This window comes from Schistocerca americana, chromosome 1 (assembly GCF_021461395.2).
Source record: "Schistocerca americana isolate TAMUIC-IGC-003095 chromosome 1, iqSchAmer2.1, whole genome shotgun sequence".
Lineage (NCBI taxonomy): Eukaryota > Metazoa > Arthropoda > Insecta > Orthoptera > Acrididae > Schistocerca > Schistocerca americana.
The window spans coordinates 1,253,909,508-1,253,934,880 of NC_060119.1; positions in this window are offsets into that span (position 1 = coordinate 1,253,909,508).

The following is a 25,373-nucleotide window of genomic DNA, read 5'->3' on the forward strand; positions in this document are numbered from 1 at the left end:
GTGTCGCCAACAATATAGGCACTCCCTACACCTAACGATGTTTTCGAGCCATCTGTGTAAATAAATGTGGCTTCCGTCATTTGTGCACATAGAGCAGCAAATGCCCGACGATAAACAAGTGAAAGGGTACCATCCTTGGGAAATCGACAGAGGTCACGGAGCAGGCAGATCCGGGGCGTGTTTAAAATGTATACAGATGATCTAGGAGGCGTCGAAGCTCCTTAAGACTGTTCGCACATGACCCGGTTGTCTATAAGAAAGCAGCAACGCCAGGAGGCAGTACCGTATTTAAGAACGTTATGCAGAGGATTGATGAATGGTGCAGACTCAGGCAGCTGACCCTTAACGTAAATAAATGAAACGTATAACGCGCAAATAGAAGAAGAAATCGACTACTGTACAGCTACCGCTCTGAAGACAAACTGCTGGAAACAGTATCTACCGAAAAATATCTAGGAGTAAATGTCCGAGTGAAGTGGAATGACCACAAAAAACAAATTGTAGGAAAATCAGATGTAAGACTCAAATTCATAATGGCACAAAAATACTCCCAAAGAGCACAGAACCAACTTTGGCCTGAAGTACACCCTCGACAAACTGCGCATTAAACGCCTTATTGGACTGACGGTATTCTCGCTTCGCATCGAGCCACATTACATGCGTCCTGTAAGTTACCCTCCACTAAAGACATGCGATTGTATGTGCCGCTTAGAGAAATGGTCATTTGCCAAGTATGCCACTACAAGAGCCGAGAAGTGCGAAAATTATCGCCCATTCAGCTTAATAGCCCACGCATCCAAGCTGATGACTAGGAGAACATACAGAAGAATGGGAAATAAAGCTGAGGACCCCTTAGATGACAATCAGGTTGGCTTCAGGAAAGGAACAGGCACCAGAGAGGCAGTTCTCACGTTGCGGTTGATATGGAAACAAGACTGAATAAGAACAAGACACGTCCATAGGATTTGTCGACACAGAAAAAGCGTTGGAATAGCTAAAATGGTGCAAAACGTTCGAAATCCTGAGAAAAACAGGAGTAAGCTGTAGGAAACGACGCGTAATATACAATACGTACAAGAACCAAGAGGGAATAATAAGAATGGGAGACCAAGAACGAATTGCTTGGGTGAAAAAGGGCGTAAGAGAGGGACGTAACCTTTCGCCCATGTCTTTCAACCTATACGTCGAAGAAGCAATGATGGAAATAAAAAAGTGTTTCAAAAGGGGGACTAAAATTCAAGGGGAAAGAATATCAATGTTAAGATTCACTGATGTCATTGCTGTCCTTAGTGAAAGTCGAGAAGATTTACAGGATCTGTTGATTGGAATGAACAGCCTAATGAGTACAGAATATGAACTGAGGGTACATCGAATAAAAACGAAAGTAATGAGAAGAGTGTGAAACTTCTGCTACCTAGGCAGTAAAATAACCAATGACGGACGGAGCAAGGAGGACATCAAAAGCAGACTAGCACTGACAAAAAGGGCATTCCTAGCTAAGAGAATTCTACTAGTATCAGACATAGATCTTAATTTGAGGAAGAAATTTATGAGAATGTACATTTGGAGCACAGCATTGTTTGAGAGCGACACATGGGCTATGGGAAAACCGTAAAAGAAGAGAAACAAAGAATTTGAGATGTAGCGCAGTTTTCGAAAATCAGGTGGACTGATAAAATAATCTGCGCATGATCGGCTAGGAAAGAAATTTATGGAAAACACCGACCAGAAGAAGGAACAGGATGAAAGGACATCTGTTGATACATCTGGGAGTAACTTCCATGATATGAGAGGGAGCTGTAGAGGATAAAAACTGTAGAAGGAGACAGAGATTGGGATGCATCAAACAAATAATTGCGGACGTAGCTTGCAAGCGCCACTCTGGGATGAAAAAGTTGGTACAGGACGGGAAATCATGGAGGGCCGCATCAAACCAGTCAGAAGGCTGATGACCCCCTCAAAAAAAAGAAAAAAATCAGCAGGGCCGTGGCATGAGGTATCACGGGAAATTTGTAACTGGACTGAGGAGTTCTTGATAGAGAGGACGCAGCAAGTTCTATTGGATGGAGAGTCACCGACCTATGTGGAAGTGTTTAGGGTGTGGCACAGAGGAGCGTGTTTGAGCCCTTGCTGCTCATGTTGTACTGTATGTTAATGACCTTGCGGACAATATTGGTAGTAACCTCAGACTTTTCGCACTTCATGCAGTTTTCTATAATGGAGTAGTATCTGAAAGACGCGGCGCAAAAATATTCAGTCAGATCTTGATAGGAATCCAAAGTGGTACAAAGATTGACAACTCGCTTTAAATATTCACAAATTTAAAATTTTGCATTTAACTTCCAATGTCTATAATATCAATGAGCCACAGTTGGAATTGGTGAACTCGTACAAGCACCTAGGTGTAAAATTTTGTGGGGATGTTAGATGAAATGATCACATAGTCTCAGTTGCAGGTTGAGCAGGTGGCAGGTTGCGGTTCATTGGTAGACTAATAGGGAGTCAGTCTACAAAGGAGACAGCATATAGAGCACTCATGCCCTCCATTGTAGAATATTGCTCATGTGTGTGACACCCGTACCATCACCATCATTCATATGGCACACAGGTGCAGTACGTTTATAATATGTAATGAATGTCATTGCATGAAACAAAAATAAAACTACTGAACATTAATATATAGGTTTCGAAACCATTCCACAGCTGTAGCAACGGCATTCACAAAATCATTCCACGAGCCCTTTCGTATAGCATCGTAGGATGCCCTCCTCTGTTTCACGGCTGATAGATTGTTTCATTACACCACAGTCACAACTCAGCAAATCCACAATATCCCATTCATAGAGTGAGTCAGATCACCTACCACATCCAGCGCGGATACTATTTAATTTGACCCACAGTTTCCTGCCAAGTTCGACGTCCGTATTTCAGTTATATCTCTCTAACCATTCCCATTCGTAGTGATTACTGAGATCTTGAAAGTTCTTTTTCCAGAGATGTCTTTGGTGTTACATGTAGTCACTAGCTAGCTGTTCACCACATAGCAGTGGCTGTTGTCTCGAACGAAGCCTGTTTCTTCGAAAGACAGGTATGTCGTGATGAACAGGTAGTTCCTTATTTTGTTGTATACTGTGGTAATCTCAAAGCAGGGTCTCAGTTCTGCGAATTTGTCGTGGGTAGATATTGCTTCGCAGCGTAATCCTGTAGACAGAAGTTGGTCTGATTGTACCAGTAATCATGCGCATCATGTTGCTGAGCTGTGCGTCTATGGGGCTGGTACGACAACTATTACACTACACTGAAGCACAATACTCTGCAGCCGAAAAAACCAGTGCAAAAGCCTATGTACGTAAATTCTCCACTGAAGCCCTCAGGTTGTGCCTTTGAATGCTTTTGTTGTGAGTTTTTATCTTGGCTGATGTGTTTTCCAATTACTTTTTGTAAGAATGCGGTCGAGTGTGATGCCAACATACTTGGGGCACTTGTTGTGATGGAGAACATTGCCATTAAAATGCACCTGAGCTCAGTGTAAGCTTGTTTGTTGTTAAGGTGAAAGGTACAAACCTCGCTCTTATAGTACTAGGCTTCAGTCTCCATTTTTTGAAACATGAGTTATGGGCGGATGCGTCCTTTGTTAATGTTTCCTCTGACTGACAAACCATAGTGATATCGTTTACTAAGCAGAATTGCTTTGAAGATGCTTTTGGAACCTCAGAAATATAAAGGCTGGACAGGAGAGGTGCGAGAACTGAGCCCTGTGGCAAGCCATTGTTTAGTTTCCTTACTGAGCTTCTACTTTCACCCAAGTAACCTAAAGTTTCTGATTACTCTTCATGTTATTAATAAGAGATACTGTTGTCCTGCATTTAATTATTTTGAACAATTAGTAAATTATCTCTTCCCTCCAGACGTTGTCATACGCTGCTGTAAGGTCGATAAAGGACACGGATGTTTTTAGTTTCTCCTGGAAGCCAGGCTCTGTGAAGGTTGTGAGAGCTAGTAGCTGATCGTTGCAACTTCGATGAGGCCTAAATCTCGCTTGTTCTATTGGAATGTGTTCTGAAATACTTCCACTAATTCTAACGTAAATAAACCTCTCCGAGAGCTTATACGTGCAGCTACATAGGGAGATTGGGCCAAAGTTGTGGAGGAGATCCGGTGATTTGTTAAGTTTTAAGAGTGCCGCAATTTTTGTATTTTTCATTTGCGGGGGAAATGTTCCTGTTTTCAAAATAATGAAGAAGAAGCGAGTCACCCAGGGTTTGGAATTTTCCCTGAGATGGGATAAAAATTCTGGGTGTGTGTTATCAGACACCAAACCTTACCACGTTTAACCTCTACTACAGCTAGTTTTATTTCATCCACAGTGAATGGGGAAGACAATTTTGAATCATTTGGAGACTGAGCGTTTCATTACCTCTTTCTTGATCCTGGAGATAAGCTATTTATCCCTGGGCAGTCTGCACATTTTCATAATGAGGTTAGTAATATAACTGGCTGAAATACTGGGCTTTATTAAAGGAGACACTCAATTTACTGAACAAGAACCTAGCCTTTCTACTTGAATGTTTCAAATTCAAGTTTTCTACCGTCTCAGACCGGCGTACTTTCCTTGAATTATCAACAGTATGAAGCAGTTCATCTGCAGTGTCACTGTCTCCATTTATGTTAAATTGTTTTCTCATGGTGCCCTGGGATATATTCTTTCCTACATCCACGAGGAATACATTTCTTAGCAGATGTAAGAACATCTCCAACAAAACGGCTGTAGCTCTAGGATTCTGGTGGAATGAAACAAATATATTTTTCCAGATTGTCGGAGACAACGATACGAGATTGGGTTAGCAGGGGATACTGAACGTGAACAGAGAAGGCCAGCACGAATTGCCATACAGTAAGTTGAAAAAGAGAAGAGGTAATAAGGGAAATAGTTATACGTGCCTATGTAAACCTCTTCCCTCGACGGTTTCTCTCCTTCATACCTCCTCTGTGTTATCACAGATGACGTGTCACTGCATTTGTGCTAAGATTGCAGTACACGCGATGTGCCTATTTGCTTCCGTCGCCCTGAGTGGAATGCGTAAGTTCTAATAAATGTTCACCAACCTGTAGTATTCTATAGCTGATGTCCCCTGCGCAGAAAACAGCACGTAGGTTGTAAATCCGTTATTTTGAGGCTCCTAGAGAGGAACTGATTTTAGAAATAATTTAACTTCCAATTAGTTTGTTTATACGGGAGGCCAATCGATTTTTATTTGTAGAACACCAGCAACTGCACAATTACATTCTACTTTAGAATCGCAATAATTTCCATTCTCCGACAAAATAGTGAACTGCGTTTTTCCGTAATTACTATCACACTGTTCTCAGCTATATGTCCAAATAACCATACATTGCTAAAAAAAAAAAGCCTTAGGTTGATGCCGACCGCGACAGACAACATGTCTGTCCTCCGAGACTGCCGAACCAGCTATGATTTTACAGCCGAACCACTTCGCCCGCCATCCAAATTAGGCGCGATCCGAAGAACATTGAAGTGCTTCGTCTGTCTTTTCCTTTAGCAGTTGTTTATTTTTCTGCTGGGTATTAATAATGGAATGATAGCACGCTATTGAGAGACGCTTTAATTTGAAATGCAAGTAAATTTTACTGTTTAGTTTGTCTAATATTTATAGCAGAAGATAATTGTTCTGGCGTGCAACTTCCGAACACGGCAGCCAATCGCGGAGAAGGACCACAATTTAGGGGTCTTTCCTACGATATCCGTACCTAACAAACCATCTGCCATCGGTACATAACATTACTTCATCTTGTCACCGCTGCCCTCTCAACTGCTCTAAAAAGAGCTTCTAGCAGCTGAGTATGATGACTGTTGGAGCTGGAAATATTACGGTCTCAGGTTTTTTGGACCAACGGGAGAGTGTCACGAAGATGGTGCAAGAAGTGTACTGGCAGACGCTTGAAGATAGACCCAAACTCTCCAGTCAAAACCTACTCAGAAAATTTCTGGAACCAACCTTAAGTGATGAATCTAGGTTCTTTATATGCTAAATTATGAAAAGCGTGTGGTCATCCACGTGAGTGCTAAAATGAAACTTCGGTTAGTCAACAAATCAGTCAAATCTAAAAGCCGTAAATTCAATTAAATAACTAGAAAACAACACACAGAAAATATTATGGGGAAGACGAACTAAAGACTGCGTTTCATTGGCAGAGCACTTAAAAGAAGCTGCAATCACAGACAGTAACAAATCTTTCCAGGAGGTCTTCTTCACCCTCGACTAGTGTCTCATACCCAATATCTTTTCCATGACTACTCCAAAAGAAACAAATGAGATCGGAACAGATGAACAAGCTGGCCATGAAAAAGGGCGTCCTCTTCCTACCTAACTTTCAGGGAACGTCTGATTTCGATGTTTATGAGTGAAATGTGCAAAGTGCGCAAGGTCGCTACGAGGCTGGAATCACGCAGGCACCCGAGTATCAAATGGGATGTCTTCTAACTAGTCGGGAAGTATGTCCATCGGAAAGATAGTGTTCAAAGCTGCAGTGAAGTGAGGAGACAGCAGATACGGGTACATTAACTAACGATAACTATCCTCTTCCACAAGTTCACTGCTAGTCCTATTGACGGCGCTTCGCTGTTGCAGCTTAGGAATTCTCAACGTGGCTATTGCTGCTACTGAATATCCCACCTCCAGTGAAACAGGCAGAAAAGTGGATATTGACATCAGAACGCTGCAGCACTCGCTGGCCTAAAGCGACGCGAGGACCGAAGTGAACGGCAGTTAAATCTTGCGCTTCCTGTGAATTGTAATTATGTCGCCGCGTCGCTCTTATTACATTCCACAAAACACTGTCCGCGACATACCAACAGGATTTCATGTGCAACATCAAATGCTGGCTGACAGCATCTCAGCACCTTTTCTTCCAAGGCTGAAGTCCATACAGGCCGTTGTCCTCCTCGATCTACACTACTGGTCATTAAAATTGCTACACCAAGAAGAAATGCAGATGATAAACGGGTATTCATTGGACGTATATACACTCCTGGAAATGGAAAAAAGAACACATTGACACCGGTGTGTCAGATCCACCATACTTGCTCCGGACACTGCGAGAGGGCTGTACAAGCAATGATCACACGCACGGCACAGCGGACACACCAGGAACCGCGGTGTTGGCCGTCGAATGGCGCTAGCTGCGCAGCATTTGTGCACCGCCGCCGTCAGTGTCAGCCAGTTTGCCGTGGCATACGGAGCTCCATCGCAGTCTTTAACACTGGTAGCATGCCGCGACAGCGTGGACGTGAACCGTATGTGCAGTTGACGGACTTTGAGCGAGGGCGTATAGTGGGCATGCGGGAGGCCGGGTGGACGTACCGCCGAATCGCTCAACACGTGGGGCGTGACGTCTCCACAGCACATCGATGTTGTCGCCAGTGGTCGGCGGAAGGTGCACGTGCCCGTCGACCTGGGACCGGACCGCAGCGACGCACGGATGCACGCCAAGACCGTAGGATCCTACGCAGTGCCGTAGGGGACCGCACCGCCACTTCCCAGCAAATTAGGGACACTGTTGCTCCTGGGGTATCGGCGAGGACCATTCGCAACCGTCTCCATGAAGCTGGGCTACGGTCCCGCACACCGTTAGGCCGTCTTCCGCTCACGCCCCAACATCGTGCAGCCCGCCTCCAGTGGTGTCGCCACAGGCGTGAATGGAGGGACGAATGGAGACGTGTCGTCTTCAGCGATGAGAGTCGCTTCTGCCTTGGTGCCAATGATGGTCGTATGCGTGTTTGGCGCCGTGCAGGTGAGCGTCACAATCAGGACTGCATACGACCGAGGCACACAGGGCCAACACCCGGCATCATGGTGTGGGGAGCGGTCTCCTACACTGGCCGTACACCACTGGTGATCGTCGAGGGGACACTGAATAGTGCACGGTACATCCAAACCGTCATCGAACCCATCGTTCTACCATTCCTAGACCGGCAAGGGAACTTGCTGTTCCAACAGGACAATGCACGTCCGCATGTATCCCGTGCCACCCAACGTGCTCTAGAAGGTGTAAGTCAACTACCCTGGCCAGCAAGATCTCCGGATCTGTCCCCCATTGAGCATGTTTGGGACTGTATGAAGCGTCGTCTCACGCGGTCTGCACGTCCAGCACGAACGCTGGTCCAACTGAGGCGCCAGGTGGAAATGGCATGGCAAGCCGTTCCACAGGACTACATCCAGCATCTCCACGATCGTCTCCATGGGTGAATAGCAGCCTGCATTGCTGCGAAAGGTGGATATACACTGTACTAGTGCCGACATTGTGCATGCTCTGTTGCCTGTGTCTATGTGCCTGTGGTTCTGTCAGTGTGATCATGTGATGTATCTGACCCCAGGAATGTGTCAATAAAGTTTCCCCTTCCTGGGACAATGAATTCACGATGTTCTTATTTCAATTTCCAGGAGTGTATATTATACTAGAACTGACATGTGATTACATTTTCACGCAACTTGGGTGCATAGATCCTGAGAAATCAGTACCCAGAACAACCACCTCTGGCCGTAATAACGGCCTTGATACGCCTGGGCATTGAGTCAAACAGAGCTTGGATGGCATGTAGAGGTACAGCTGCCCATGCAGCTTCAACACGATACCACAGTTCATCAAGAGTAGTCACTGGCGTATTGTGACGAGCCAGTTGCTCGGCCACCATTGACCAGACCTTTTCAGTTGGTGAGAGATCTGGAGAATGTGCTGGCCAGGGCAGCAGTCGAACATTTTCTGTATCCAGAAAGGCCCGTACATGACCTGCAACATACGGTCCTGCTGAAATGTAGGGTTTCGCTGGGATCGATTGAAGGATAGAGCCACGGGTCGTAACACATCTGAAATGTAGCGTCCACTGTTCAAAGTGCCGTCAATGCGAACAAGAGGTGGCCGAGACGTGTAACCAATGGCACCCCATACCATCACGCCGGGTGATACGCCATTATGTCGATGACGAATACACGCTTCCAATGCGCGTTCACCGCGATGTCACCAAACAGTGATGCGACCATCATGATGCTGTAAACAGAACCTGGATTCATCCGAAAAAAGACTTGTTGCCATTCGTGGACCCAGGTTCGTCGTTGAGTACACCATTGTAGGCGCTCATGTCTGTGATGCAGCGTCAAGGGTAACAGCAGCCATGGTCTGCGAGCTGATAGTCCATGCTGCTGCAAACGTCGTCGAACTGTTCGTGCAGATGATTGTTGTCTTGCAAAGGTCCCCATCTGTTGACTCAGGGATCGAGACGTGGCTGCACGATCCGTTACAGTCATGCGGATAAGATGCCTGTCATCTCGACTGCTAGTGACACGAGGCTGTTGGGAACCAGCACGGCGTTCCGTATTATCCTCCTGAACCCACCGATTCCATATTCTGCTAACAGTTATTGGATCTCGATCAACGCGAGTAGCAATGTCGCGATACGATAAACCGCACTCCGACCTTTATCAATGTCGGAAACGTGATCGTACGCATTTCTCCTCCTTTCACGAGGCATCACAACAACGTTTCACCAGGCAGCGCCGGTCAACTGCTGTTTGTGTATGAGAAATCGGTTGGAAACTTTCCTCATGTCAGCACGTTGTAGGTGTCGCCATCGGCGCCAACCTTTTGTGAATGCTTGAAAAGCTAATCATTTGCATATCACAACATCTTCTTCCTGTCGGTTAAATTTCGCGTCTGTAGCGCGTCATCTTCGTGGTGTAGCAATTTTAATGGCCAGTAGTGTACGTATTTGCGCTGTTTCCCTTGCCACTGCAACAGCCTTGGAAACACGATACGTGTTGGATGTCTACTGCATGGGTATCTGTCCTGATAGAACCTGTCAGCTTGCCTACAACGCGCACACGGAAATCAAGTCTATCAATTCCTTAATCGGGTATAACGGCATTTCATTAGCGCTGATTAACTGTATACTTCAACTTGTAACTCGGACTGCTCTACGGATCACTTCAACTTGTAGTCGGAGACTGCAGTCTTTTTTACTTCATGACTAACCATACCGGTGTGAACAGCGCATCACATGCAGAGCATTAGTAGAGTTTCGTGACTCGGTCCCTCATTATATACGCATACCGTAGAAGGTTAGATACTAAATCAATTCCTTACAATTTACAACAAACTAGTAGTATCCAATTTTGTCATATGATGACATGGTTGGAGACCGTGGCTGTTATTTAAAGACAAATGTTGATGGTGTTGGGACAGCAACCAGCCACAAATTTACTTTCAGTTCCTTTATCAAAGAGTATCGTTACCGGTTTGGAATCGTTATGATTCATCTTCAGACGGTTTACATGCTTTCCTTACAACATGTGGTGCGTTTTTTTTACAGATTAATTGTCCTAAAATATAAATAATACATAATTATAAGCACGCCACACAGATGGTTGAGTTACAGATTTTCACTCGATGTGACTTACGTGATGTCGGTTTGGAGTGTTTGTTTTCCTAACATTCGTCCAACAGATGTGAATACATTCCCACAGCATTCTTATCGTTGCACACGTAAATTTTTCTCACTGAACACTTTAGATTTGTCACAGAAACGATTTCTACCACGCACCACATGTTTTGATACATACAAAGTGCGTACAAACATATGAGTGTCAAAGATGCTATGATATATCATAACATTTGAAGATTTCCTATGTTTGGAAAAAGACCATACATTCACTTAGGCAACTGAAACGCCTTTTACACTAGTACAGAGAGACATTGATTTTGTGAGTTTTTGAGCGGATACTGTTACATTAATTATAAAGTTGTTCCTTTTTTTTTTTAGGTAGGTGGTTCGCATACTCAACTGGTGGAGTTTCACTTCGCAAATTACTGGTCGAGGGAGGGTTACCTGTCTCAAATCGAAATATTCACCCTTGTGCATTATCGGTGGCAGTTGTTATCATTACCGAAACAGCATACATTATCAGTAATAGAAACGTTGGAACTACGTTTACCAGGTCCAAAAATTGAAAAGCCAGACTCGGCCTTACATTCAGCCTGACATTTTGCCCTACAGACTGGAGCGCGCATTTTAAATAGAAATAAAGTCAGTGGGATATTTTGAATCGCTTAGTAATAATTGTTTACAGTCAGTTTTTTCCGAGGTCAAATTTAGACATGATTAAATTAAAAAACAATAATGAAACAGTCTTATAGTTTGTCAGTTACGTTAGTAACGAAGCTAAGTTGCTCAGACTTCTTCCTAAGACAATCTTCTGTCAAAATAAATGAAAAGTTCTTCATTAAAAAAAGTAAACAATTATCTGTTCTTCTGGGAGGGAAAACGAAACTGGTGCACGATGAATAATCTGTAGTTCAGTGCTAATATTGTTGCAAAAGAAGCTGAGTAGCACCGTGGTGTAGTGATTATGATGGTAACCTGTTCAGTAGAGGGGCGTGAGTTCACAACTCTCTCTTAATTTCTATATTCGATTCGAGTACATTCTAGAAATATCCACAAACATTAAGAATCGTTGTACTGGAATGTCCTGTAGCTGTATATATACGGTATGTGCTCTGGCCGGAGGCAGTTCGCTCCGCGTTCTTGTATGTGCAAGTGCTGAATAAACCTTCGTTAAGTGAAGTTAGTGTTCGTTAATCATCTAATTACACCTTCCTCTACGTGGCAATATTTCTCATTTGAGCTCACGTTATCACGAACGTTATTTTTCTTGGAAAGCCATTTCGTGGAACTCTTGACAGTTGGTATATCTACACAGTATATCCTTGCACATCTTCCTATTCTTATTTATCGTCCTTACGTGACTAGCCTGCAACGGGCCCTAGTTTTGCATTCTGTACTGCAATGCTGAAAGTCAAACGAGAGCCGGACAGGCCGGTGTCGTATATCTTTGGCCAGACACAACCTGGCAGCCGCAGTTGTAACCAACTGTTGGTAAAGCCCTCGCTTCATCTGAAACCTATGGAGCCTGGCTGCAATGTAATGTGTGATACACGCTCACTCAGCAGAAGATAGCAGACTTGCTAGTAATGCCGCAGGGTAGTGATGGGGAGCTCGTGAATGAGTCGTTCAAATGAACGCTTCACTCCAGTGAAGTGTGAACTAACCACTCAATTTCAATGAACTGGTACTTCAAACACTCCACAGATAGTACACTCCACACTTTTTTTCTAGTTCGTTCACTCACTCTCTTCCCCTCTCCCTCTCCCACTACATTGGCGCTACGTCACTTCAATCTAGTGGTGGGCAGGAAATCGCGTATCTGTTAGAAATCACAGTGATTGAGAAGTCACAGATATCACAATAACAACTTTACAAAATCTAACTGCGATTTCAGTCACAGTTAGCAGTCGCAAGTAGCATTTCACATTCAACGCCGCGAGCCATCTGTTGGCCGAATTCCATACTCCTTTCTGCGATTTCAGTGACAAGTCGCGGCTAGAAGTCGCAAGTAGCAACTAAAAAGCGCAGTTAACAGTGTCATCTGTAGGCCAAAGTTCGTACTACGCTCATCTCTGCGACACGCCATCGAGTGAAACTGCGATTCCCGTGACAAGTCGCAACAAAGAGTCGCAAGTAGCAACTAAAAAGCGCAGTTAGCACTGCCATCTGTAGGCCAAAGTTCGTACTACGCTCATCTCTGCGACACGCTATCGAGTGAAACTGCGATTTCCGTGACAAGTCGCAACTAAGAGTCGCAAGTAGCAACTAAAAAGCGCAGTTAGCACTGCCATCTGTTGAGCAAAGTTCATACTACGCTATTCGCTCCCGAGTCAAATTGCGATTTCTGTGACAAATCGCAACTAAGAGTCGCAAGTAGCAACTAAAAAGCGCAGTTAACATACTTTTCCTAGTGTCATCTGTTGACCGACGTACGTACTTCGTTATGAGAGCCTTGTGCCTCACGAGATCGATGTGCTGTGTGTGCATATGAAGGGCTTATTTCAATAGTGGTACAAGTCCATTTTTGTTCATTTTGAGATACAGAGTCGTAAAGTTAAATGAGCGCTGAAAAATCTGCAGTTGAGACACCAGAAATATTGAAGAATATGGCTTCTTGCTAGAGATGAACCTTTATTTATGTTTGTTTGGATCATTAATTTCAGAAGCATTATAGACAGAAAAGTGGAGGTAATGGACTTGTACCACTATTGAAATAAGCCCTTCATATTATATGACGACATGCACATTCAGCATCAGTTATGGTTGGTCAAATACTGCTGTGACTCTGAATGTATTATATTAATAAGAAGCAACATTGCCTTTTCTCATGAAAATATCAAGTAACGTAACAAATGTGTTTGATTCTGCTTCCAATATGACTGTTTTGGTTAATACTCCACATGCCTACAGGACTTTGCAATGTTAACACAGCAGAACTCAGACATCTGTATAAGTGTAGTGAAATGAAAACAGTATTATTGAGTCATATGAATGCCTCACTTTTGTTCCAACACAGTTTAAGACTCGGGAGAAAAGTTTTACACCTGGTGTTCTACATGGCAACTTCACACACAAGAACTTTTTGCCGACACTACTACCACCTACATAAGTAAGCTTTTCCTGTGTTACTTTTAAGTAATGCACTTAAAGGGAAGGAGGGGGGGGGGGAGGGGAGGCACGTCGCTATCCAACAAGTGTTTACCAATAAGTAAGTGGCGGAAAATTACGGGTATTGGACGGCTTAACATGTGGAAAATGAGATTTTTATTATTCACTCACTGTATTTAACATTTATTATTCGTTTAAAATCGCACAACAACTTCAATAAAACACAGTTTAATCACTCACACACTTATTTCACTTTTAAACTGCAAATCCTCTAAGAGCTGTCTTGAATCTTCACGAGTCTCTCAACAGCCTTGATGTGGATAGATACGTACCAGCAACCAGTAATCAGAGTCAGAACTGAGTCTGCAAAAACACAAGGAGTATTAAACAATTTTTGCTGTCACTAATTACTAGCAATATAATTGACAGAGTGGATTGCTAATATTTGCAATAATGAATGTCACATTTGCAAGAACGATCTCACTGAAGTAATTAAGTCCATCGAAACGCTTAGAAACTAACCTCTCGTCTGACGAAAACGGTCTAAAGACGCAGTGGCAATTTCTTCAGATCTGTAGACAACGATATTTTGAATTATGACTTTACTGAGTGACTGAAATGTAGTTCAGGTACCTGTGAACATAACAATATGTTAGAATTCATTTTCTAAATACGAACTATTACGATACTGTACGGCTACTTACATATTAATTACACTATTAATATTTTCACAGTTGTTTCTTAAATACAAAATTAAAGCCAACGGAAGAAAAAACGTAAAACATACTTGCCAATGACAGGTTTGTTGAGATGCAATTTTCTGTGTTGACAGATGTAACTTTTTCATACGGCGGTAAGTCGCAGAAATCGCAGGAGTCACAGAAGTCACAGAAATCGCAGAAGTCGCAGAAATCGCAGAAGTAGCAGAAATCGAGGAAGTAGCAGAAATCACAGTGGCGGAGGGATACACGACCTATGTTCCTTAACTGCGACAAATCACAGTTAAGAATAACAGATACTGAAAAGTAGCATTCACAGAAATCAATGATATCGGAAAATCGCAGTTTAACCCTCAATCCTCCCTGTACTGCCTGTCGACGAATCGCGCGGTGAAATACACTTAGAACAACAGTTGCACTTTGCTTTCACATAACCTAAATCGGCGAAGAAACCCCAAATTTCACTACTTTTACGCGATCGCGTGTTGCTAGTCATTGTATAAGCGTGAACAGACACAAAAACTGCTTTCGAATAAAATAAAGAGTGATTTTACCTGAAATCGTACCAGTGACTACAGGTGACAGTTTACGTTTTGAATTTAGAGGGTTATTATTCTCAATAAAAATAAAATCTCCAGGAAAACTTCTGAGTAATTACTTAACGTAGGTATGTAGACTTTGTGACAGTGGTAAACATACTCATTCTATTTTGAATTAAATTTTAAAAGGAACATAAACTTGGACTGCATTTCGTTGGTAGCCCTAGTTTTCAGTCCATAAATACAACAAATCAGGTTTCACTTGGCAGATGAAGACTCTTTTTGGCGCTTCATGAGAAAATGTCGAGCAAGATTAAACGTAATACCTTCTTTATATGTGACAGGCTTCTCTGTTTATCTTTCCTTTGTCCCCTTCGACCATCCTGTATTTAAATTAACTCAGACGCTGTAAGACGCAAAACGTTGCGTGCATGTTACTGCATAGTTCGGCCATCTGTTGGTAAAAATATGAAGTATTACGAAGCTTTATTGTACGAGCGAGGCGAAGCGAGCGTAGCCGCGGCTGAACGGCGAACTGGGCAACTTCGCCAGGCTTCCGTACTTCATGAATGAACTACTTCATTTGAACGCTTCACGGCAAAGAGTGAAATGAATGAAGTACTTCACGGGAATGAACGAGTTCGACCCATCTCTACCGCAGGGTCCGGTCAGGATGTGGCTGGCACAGGTGAGCTTCCCGCCATTAGGGGGGCAGTGTGACGGCGCGGCAGATGACGCGGCGCTTCGCGGAAGTCGCCGTCAGGGCTGGCTGCCCGCAGCGCACACACTGCGTGCACGCACCCTGCGCCGCGCACCTGCGAGCCCGGCCCGTGAGAAGGACGGGCAGGGGTGCCAGCGCCGCCCTCACCTGTTGCTGTTGCTGGCCCTCTAGCGCTGTGTCTGCTTCGCTGAAGAGACAGTGGACGAGGAGAAACACGGACACTACTTTCAATTCAGCAAAAATTCGTAAAACACTGGAGGTCTTACACAAAACTTACCGATAACTTGACGAGGATAATGACCACCAAAAATTCAGTTTCCCGTCTTAAGACATATCCGTCTATTCGTAACAATCTGTGGCAATAAGTCCAAAACTGGAGCGGACAGGTGCCGAAAAATAATTGGAGCTACCGGAAGAAGCTGGTGTGTCTTTTTGCTGGGTAGTTGTACACCGTTCATCTTCAATTGTTCCCGCAATGGACTCGCATTCGGCAGCAGCAGAGTGGAAATTCCTGCCGGGCCAACCACCAATGGGTTGAACTCACTAGTAAATTTAGACTGTGTGGCGCATCGAGAATCGAATATCGACACTTACTTTTCCAAATAGATTTTTGGAAGAATGAGGTTTTCACTCTGCAGCGGAGTGTGCGCTGGTATGAAACTTCCTGGCAGATTAAAACTGTGTGTCGGACAGAGATTCGAACTCGGAGACGAGGTACCGGCGGAATTAAAGCTGTGAGGACGGATCGTGAGTCGTGCTTAGGTAGCTCAGATGGTAGAGGACTTGCCCGCGAAAGGCAAAGGTCCCGAGTTCGAGTCTCGGTCTGGCGCACAGTTTTAATCTGCCAGTAAGTTTTAGAAATTTGGAAGTTCGACAGAGATACAAATAGAACTGAATGTGTGAGGACAGACCAACAGACGATCTTGCATTGCTCAACAGGTAAGATGACTGCACGAAAATAACAGCAGTGCGCACAAATGTCCCGATATGCGATACAATCGTAAGTTTCGGAATGCCTATATTCGATTTCAGAATGAAAGATTCATTTCTGCTGTAACGCCGTCGCAAGAGTGCAATTAAAATTCAAGGTGAAAGGATAATATTCGCTGATCACACTGCTATTCTCAGTGAAAGTGAAGAATTACAGGATCTGCTGAACTGAATGAACTGTCTAATGAGTACAAAATATGGACTGAGTGTAAATCGAAAAAAAGATAAACGTAATCAGAAGTATTAGAAATAAGAACACCGAGAGACTGAACATCTGGATTGGTGATCACGAGGCAGATGAACTACAGGAATTCTGTTACCTAGGCAGCAAAATAAACCATGACAGACAAAGCAAGAAGGACATCAAAAGCAGAGTAGCGCTAGCAAACAGAGCATTCCTGGCTAAGAGAATTCTACTAGTATCAAACATAGGTCTTAATTTGAGGAAAACATTTCTGAGAATGTAAGTTTGGAGGACAGCATTGTAAGGTAGTGAAACATGGACTGTGGGAAAAACAGAAAAGAGGAGAATCGAATCATTTGAGATGGGGTGCTACAGAAGAATGTTAAAATAAAGTGGACTGATAAGGTAAGGAATGAGGAGGTTGTGAGCAGAACCGGTGAGGAAAGGAATATATGGAAAACACTGATAAGGAGAGGGGACAGGACGGTAGAACATCTGTTAAGACATCAGAGATTGTAATACATCCAGGTAATAAATGAGGACGCAGGTTGCAAGTGCTAAAAAAAAATTTAAAAAAAAAAGCACGTTACGTAAACATGTAGCCACATGCCAGGCTAGTCTTCAGCATAGCGCCACATAGTAACGATCAGTATCCACACAGATGGCGCACATACAAGGAACTTTATTACGCTTCCGCGACAAGACTTAAAAGTAGTCCTAGCCATGCGGATAGCTGTACCTCGCGGCAGAGAAGGCGATACTACCAGGGACTACTTCCTTCATCTGACAAATAGTTCGCAGGTGAACATTCATCCGGTGACTGCAGATTTAAGCGTCTGCACCATTTCGCCTGGCCAGCTGTCGCAGATACAGCAGCCGCTGAGCAGTTACCAACGAGCTGCCTCCAGCAGTCACCACAGAGTCAACGCCGAGTGTCGCAGAGATTATCATTAATTGGGCACGAACTTATATTTTGTGTCTGGCATCGGTCCAGGCTGAACTACTATTAAATTAGCCATTGATCAGTTCCTCTCCTCTTCGTCACACTAAAGTGAAGTATTATTGGTAAACATATAACTGTAGTAAATGACTGTTATTTTTTATTTAACGTTTTGCCAACGTTGCGTTCTAATCTAACAATTCCCAGTGACCAGACAGTTGAAGGGTGCATGCATGTAATGCTATACGGCATCTGTGTGTGGTAGGAGGTTCCCTCTCGCTACGTTTGTGTTGGGCGTTAAACTTAGTTGACGAATTCAGTTTCAGATTTAAATTTTCCAGCCGTACCTTAAGACACTTAAGACAAAAGCCTTGATGGACCCTCTGATAAAATCATAGCGAATTTGTTTCAGCGTCGTTGTGAAATTTGTGCTCGCTCTCCATGTCTAATAGCCACGTCATCAGTGGGACATACGCCCTTATCCTTTCTTTCATTTTTCCCCACTGATTCTCTCAAAAGAGTGATTGGTACCACCCAAGTTATTAACTGCGTTTATAGATATTTGGGGTCAGAATAATTATTCGGTGATACGGACATCACTCCTGTTCGCTTGTTTATATGAATAATATAACGGTTTTCCCCTCTGCGGCCTTTCCAATTGTCTGACACTTTATAATTGCGGTGTTGTTACAGAATGTCTTCAGTAATTAGTTTACCGAATTAACTGTATCTTCAAGGCACATTTATATTTTGCTATGGTTGTACTTTGTGTGCATCTTTATTACCTAAAATATTAATTGTTTCTTCTCTGATTCATCTATTTTATACTAGTTTTGAAACAACCGAGTGAGTGTTATATTAATTCAGCATAATGTTCAGAGCACAAGCAAAACGATGTTCAACCATCCAGGGATACCAGTGCAATCTTGAAGAAGATCCCAACAGAGAGATCGAGCATTGAAGAAGTCTCAAGAGGAATGTGAAGTGGCGCAACTACTGAAAACGTTTAACTGCTGCTTTTGTGCCGCACAAAATATCTCGTATTAGAGGTATTAAAGAAAATTCTTATAATCACCTGTTTCCTTTTTCTAAAAGTTTTTTATGCGTTAAGAGGTGAAACCGCTTGCTGCTACAACGTCTATAGTTGGTGCATTTCGAATGCTGTGGAAAATTCACTGAACTTTGAATATGACTGTAGGAGTCACACAAATTTCAGTATCCTTAACATCTCGTCTCCTCCTGAACGATGAATACCTTATTTATTTACGTATTTTCCTGAAGAATAAACCAAGGGCAGTCCACCAGCTAGGGCAGTGATTGTATCGAAGAGAGCGGAATGTGGGGACAGTCACAGGAAGGAAAGGTCCGTTGTCAACGAGTCCAACCCACCGACGTGATGTTACTAGTGACGCGACATCTGGCGTATCAAAAACATAGTAGTGGCGTGGCATGCATGTGACTCGATGCCAATACAAGTGGTCCAGCGCAGTAATGTGGTATCATAACTTCTTCGAACGATGAAGGCGTTCTGGCTTTAGGCAACATAATTAATGATAATCAACAAAAGTCTGAAATATGTTGTTAGGTGCATCCTTGCTGGCTTATTAACGCCAACGGTGATAATGCTTTTAAAGTGTGAAGAGTGCAATATGCACCCTACTTTCCTTTTATGTCTTTGTGTGTGTGAAATCTTATGGGACTTAGCTGCTAAGGTCATCAGTCCCTAAGCTTACACACTACTTAACCTAGATTATCCTAAGGACAAACACACACCCCCATGCCCAATGGAGGACTCGAACCTCCGCCGGGATCAGCCTCACAGTCCATGTCTGCAGCGTCTGAAACCGCTCGGCTAATCCCGCGCGGCTTTTATATTTTTCTCGAACACTCAATCACTCGAAAAATCGTGGCTGAATCGCCAAAGGAATGTTTACAGCCTGAGTATTTACCAAGAGTAGCTCAAGAGATTTGGAAGGATGCTGCCGAGCTTTACTAAGAATTGTACCGGTAGCTAAGACAAAAATCACGTCGGAGTTAAAGCTCCTACTACATCTGGATCAACAATGTACAGCTATACATGTTTCCCCTCCACAGTGTTTTTCGCTGTTTCGGATGTAGATGGGTTATTTTTATCAACTGACGTTGGGTAGCAGACCTCTATTCCTCTCTGCGTAGGTAGAAAACAGTTTGTGGTAACTCGCACTGGTGGTAACATAGAGAGCGGCGGAACGAAACAGGCCGTTCCGGATGTGAATGGCAGCGGAGATGAATACCTGAAACAAGTCCACAACGCTGCAAAGTCGTCTTAAGCATATAAAACAGTCCATAGAGCAGTCTAAATCACAAACTTAAATGAGGCAAGGTCCAAACTCTAGTATCAATGGCGTGTAAATAAAGACTTCGGTAATTAGCGAGAGACTGACTCGTAATAACCGAGCTGCGGGATTCAGCGTCAATCGTTCGACAGAGGGCGGGGCCATCCGACGTGCTGGCCGCGGCTGCTGCCCCTCGCCGATCTCTAGCGTGTCCTCCCTATCGATACTCGGGCTAGACGGCGAATGCGAATCACTGTCGGCTACTACAAGTAGATTGCAAATGTCCTTATTATTGACTTCTGGAAACATTTGCTGGCGGATATCAGCGATTCAAATAGAATACTTGAAATTAATAATAAAACTGTCTAGGTCGGAGAGGTACGTTTACTGCATGATGACCAGATTCGATCATCACATGATGATCCTCAGATCTTCGAAACCACATTATGGACAATGGCTGCACGCGGTACAGGAACCGCTGAATGACGATAGTCGACTCCTCAGCTGCAGCTGAGCGGTTCCTGCACCGCGTGCAGCCATTGTCTATCTACACGGTTTTGAAAGTCTCAAGACCATCACATGATTATCGAAAGTAATCACTCTGTAATAAACGTGGCTTTGCATGTAGGCTGTTTTATAATTGATGATGATGATGCCCCATACTCCGAACTGGACTCGCATTCGGGAGGACGACGGTTCAATCCCGCGTCCGGCCATCCTTATTTAGGTTTTCCCTGATTTCCCTAAATCCCTTGAGGTACATGCCAGGATGATTCCTTTCAAAGGGCACGGCCGACTTCCCTTCCCATCCTTTCCGAGACCGATGATCTCGCTGTTTGGTCTCCTCCCCGAAAACAACCTGTAACCTCCTCCTCACTTATCGACCTTAATGACAGTGAAAAATTAAACCGCGTGTACCTAACGGAAATTTGGGAAAAGCAATCGTCACCGAAGTTAATCCGTCGGTAAAGAGGGAGGAAGGGTTACATCTAAATGAAAGGAAAACTGCAAATGAAACTGGTGGAAATTAATTTTGAAAAGGGGTAAAGTTAATAAAGAAAGTATATGTGCGGCTGTTACGTTAACAATTAACTAGCGGTAATTAGATATTTGAGATTTGGGGGAAATTACGGTCGCCAGTCCTATGGACAATTACCATAGTAACTGAAAAAAGAAAGGTTATTACACATATAATTATCACTAGAAGCGTGGCAACTGAAGGTTGACACGTGTAGTGTGAAAACTGAAAGTTTGTCAGAAGTAATAAATTTCGCTACACTCTGACTTAATTTAGCAAAAGAATTAATAAAACCGGAAAATTGAAAGTTAATTTAGTGACTGAAATTAATAGTGAGCTTTGTTTCTGAAGCACATTGAAATTCAGTAAAATACGGTTAGTCTTGGGCTACCTCAACAATCATTTCAAAAGCTACTTAAATCTACGCAATTTAGAGATAAGAGATTTAACTTTGAACTTGAATTAAATGATTCTGAACAATTAACAATAGTAAAATTTAGTACGTACCAAGCTGAGCTGCAGTCACAGGTAAGCTAAAATACGGTAACAAAACTCGCACTCTTAATTTGTGCTTGTGTAATCTAAATATTGTAGCCAGCTACGAATACTTTAACTGAACTTTGAAATTAAAGCAGTGAAATCGACTGATATTACTTTAATGCTGGCTTTGAATTTCAACGACACTCGGGTTCATTCCGGAAAAGGAAGGGACGCTGCTTGGTAATGCAATTGGAGCAATGAGCAACAAAGGTTCATGCTACGTTTCTGTAATTTAGTGAGAAAAATTTAACAGTTTGAAAAGCTGAGGTTTGCCATACAGTTCTAAAACTTTACGTGCTTCCAGTCTTCCTTGTTGGTCGATTGAAGGTTTGAAGTCGTCGATCGAGGAGGTGGCGACAGTCACTCATTGTCGGCCGTCGCTGTTGCAGAAGGTGGATGTTGGCGCGCCTTCTTCTCGACACGGTCTCCAGCCGAAACGGGCTCTTGATGTGTGCCAGCTAACGCTTCCCGTCCGCGACACCGTGTCAGAAACTAACATAACAAGTCGAGCGCAATCACATGCTGCCAAACCCCGAAAGCGCGGCAACTCGCGGGAGCATCACACCTGCTCAACCGCACTCCTCCAGCCAGACTCCGCTCTGCCCGCGCTCCACGCGGCAGAGTTCACTACCAAAGATCCTAAACACTTGGGTTCTCCACACGACCTATCGATGTATTCGTTCGATAGCACAGTTTTCCCAGGCGAGACCCAGCGTAAAAATACAAATAGTATTTACAAAACAAACCAATTATACATCGACATAAATGCATGTATATACAAATAGTAAAACAATTGCAATATACAAAGACACAGAAACCTCATATCTTCAAGTAACAAAATAAGGAAAAAAATTTATAGTACAATAGATTGAAATAGGAGGATGCGCATTTCCGGCGTCACAAACCCAACCATACACCGAGGAGCGTAGGGGACGATGCGTAGTACTAGGCAAGGTCCTAGTGGAGGTGGTTTGCCGTTGCCTTCCTCCGGCCGTAATGGGGATGAATGATGATGAAGACTACACAACACCCAGTCATCTCGAGGCAGGAAATATCCCTGACCCCACCGGGAATCGAACCCGGGACCCCGTGCGCGGAAAGCGAGAGCGCTACCGCAAGACCACGAGCTGCGGACTCTCATCATTATCTTGCTCCAGATAAAACTTTTCCTCTCACGAACACAAAATGAGATAACATTATTGTAGATGCTTAACAAATGAAAAGAGCGCATTTAATTCAGATTTAAATCAGATTACCTACGGAAAGAAGATTTGATGAACGTTCTTTTGGTATGTTAACGTGGCAGTTGCAGGTGTTGGATACGTCAGTAAACTGTGACGAGAGGAAAATCGATGTGACAGTGCAAGAACCTATTTGAGCGTTATATAACTTTGTACAGATTAATGAAAATGTATATTCTAATTCATCTGTGCAGCACAGTGTAGACCAACGCACCGAGGACTCGCATCAAAACCAGGGAACCAACAGGTGCAGAGGGCTTTAGAACTGGATAAGGCACGATGAAGCACTGGCACGTCACGAAACGAATGGTAGGGAGTAGGAATTACTGATTTGCCTCCAGTTCATACATTTTGAGAAAGCTGTAGACCCAATTGAAACAAACACCCCGTCAGAAACGGGATTTAACTTAAGTCAGTATACTAAAGAATATACGAGTATATGTCAGTGCTACAGTTTCTATTATACTTCATCAGCACAGTAAGAAATTCACAGGAAGCCTGCAGGGAGGTTCTATATCACCAAAAGTGTTCTCATCAGCCCTGTGGAAAGTTTCCAAATACTAGGAACGGGAAAACGAAAAAAGAATATGAGTTCAAATGAACGTCACGTCATCCGGAGTTCAGAGTAAACACTAGCAATGCCCTGCAGTTCATTGTACCCGCCTCCGATAGAGCTAATCATGAGGCACACTGCTGCCTCCTTAGACTATCGGTTAGCACCATTGGTTATTAGTTTGAAAGTCCTCAGTATCCGATTATTTTTTGCTTTGGAGGTCTGAATAGTTTTCCCTTAGGTTTCTCTGGACAAGTAAGAAGCTGCTTAACTGATGAAGTAGTTATATTGATCCAGATTGCCAATCGCACAGAAAAAGTTTGTCTTTAGGGGGGATATAGCATAACGGACTACTGGCAGGCAATGACTGGAATCATAGACCTGTTGAGTGTGCTCCATTTATCACTTTGTCTGCTAACCAGACGCTACCTACAAGGTTTTGATTCCATTTAAATAAAATCTATACAATTAGTATCCCGCTACTAAAGAAGACTCACGCAGTGTTAAGTCTTCCATCGGTCCTTATCATTATAGTTAGAACGGCAGACCTCAAAGAGGAGTTAGAGAAGGAGGTTCAGTATCACTAAAACCACTCTCAGCTGTTATAGAGGAGGCATCCAGCTACTTGGACTGGCAACATCAAGACGAAATACCTGTCAATGGAACACATCTGGACCACTTTCGTTTCTCTGATAACATTGTACTGTGTCTCTCCACTACTACAACAACAAATGTAACAACTTCATTAAGTTTCAAAGTAGCCCTGAAATCAGTTTTATCAAAACGAAAATAATGTGTAGAAAATATATCCACAAAAATAATACAAATTCACAACTTAGTTAAATTAATGAATAGGTCTATTTAAGGGAGAAGACATAATGGACAGCAAAAAAAAAAAGTCTTGCTGTTCTCTTAGTACACTAAGTAGTTTTCAAAACTGCGCTGCCACTGTGACTGAGAAGAAACGTCTACGGTGTTTTACCAGTCTAGACTTAGAACAGTGTTCACACCCATGGTCATCTACCACTTCCCGAGCACGGAGACCCGGGTTCGATTCCCGACGGGGTCAGGAATTTTCACCTGCCTCGAGATGACTGGGTGTTCGTGTTGTCCTCATCATTTCATCACCATTCATGCAAGTGGCGAGACTGGACTGAGCAAAGGTTGGGAATTTGTACGGGCGCTGATAACCGCGCAGTTGAGAGCCCCACAATCTAAACATCATCGTCATCTTCTTCTTCTTCTACCACAAAAAACTTTCAAAAACTGAGGGCTCCTCGCCAAACGATTGAGTGACGCTTGTTGAGAATTGCTGGCAGAGGGATCAAAACAAATAAATGAGTCATGGAACATATCGTAGTGGAAGACGTAGTCTTGAGTCTAATGATAATGAAAATGAGGCTGGCGGGACATAAATTTAAGCGAATGGATTATTAGTAGACCAAAGAAATCGGTTAGTGGATTCTAACATATAAGAAAAGACAGCAGCTACGGGCCTATGGAAGGTGTATAGACGGCATTGGAAGGCATGCGTACATCTAAAAGCCGTAATGCGTGAGTCTAGGTGGACTTTTATCGAGCAGTGCTTATCAAATGGCTGCTGATGATTCCTACGATAGCCGCCGAAGTGGACTGGAATCATGCATTAGCTGTAAGGCAGATAGTTAGCCGGTACACTTGTTCTATATATCATCTAAAACTTTATCCGATCGTTGCAGTACGGTGTAACCAAGACACACTGCTCTGCACCACTTACAAGGGAAGACCGCCAATTGTGAAATTCAGATTCGATTCATACTGCGCATAATAAAAGCTCATGGCCAGAGGTGTAATGTGGCAAAGCACCAAGATGCACTTCTCAGCCGTTGTCGAGAAAATCGACAATTAAAAGAAACCGTTGAGTTGAAATACTCTCTACGATTAATAGCGGTAAGCGCTCGGGTTCGTAATCCGAAGGTCGCCGAAACGAATCTCGCGCCATGCAATTTTTTTATTGTTAGTTTTTCGTAATTCAAATATATATATATATATATATATATATATATATAT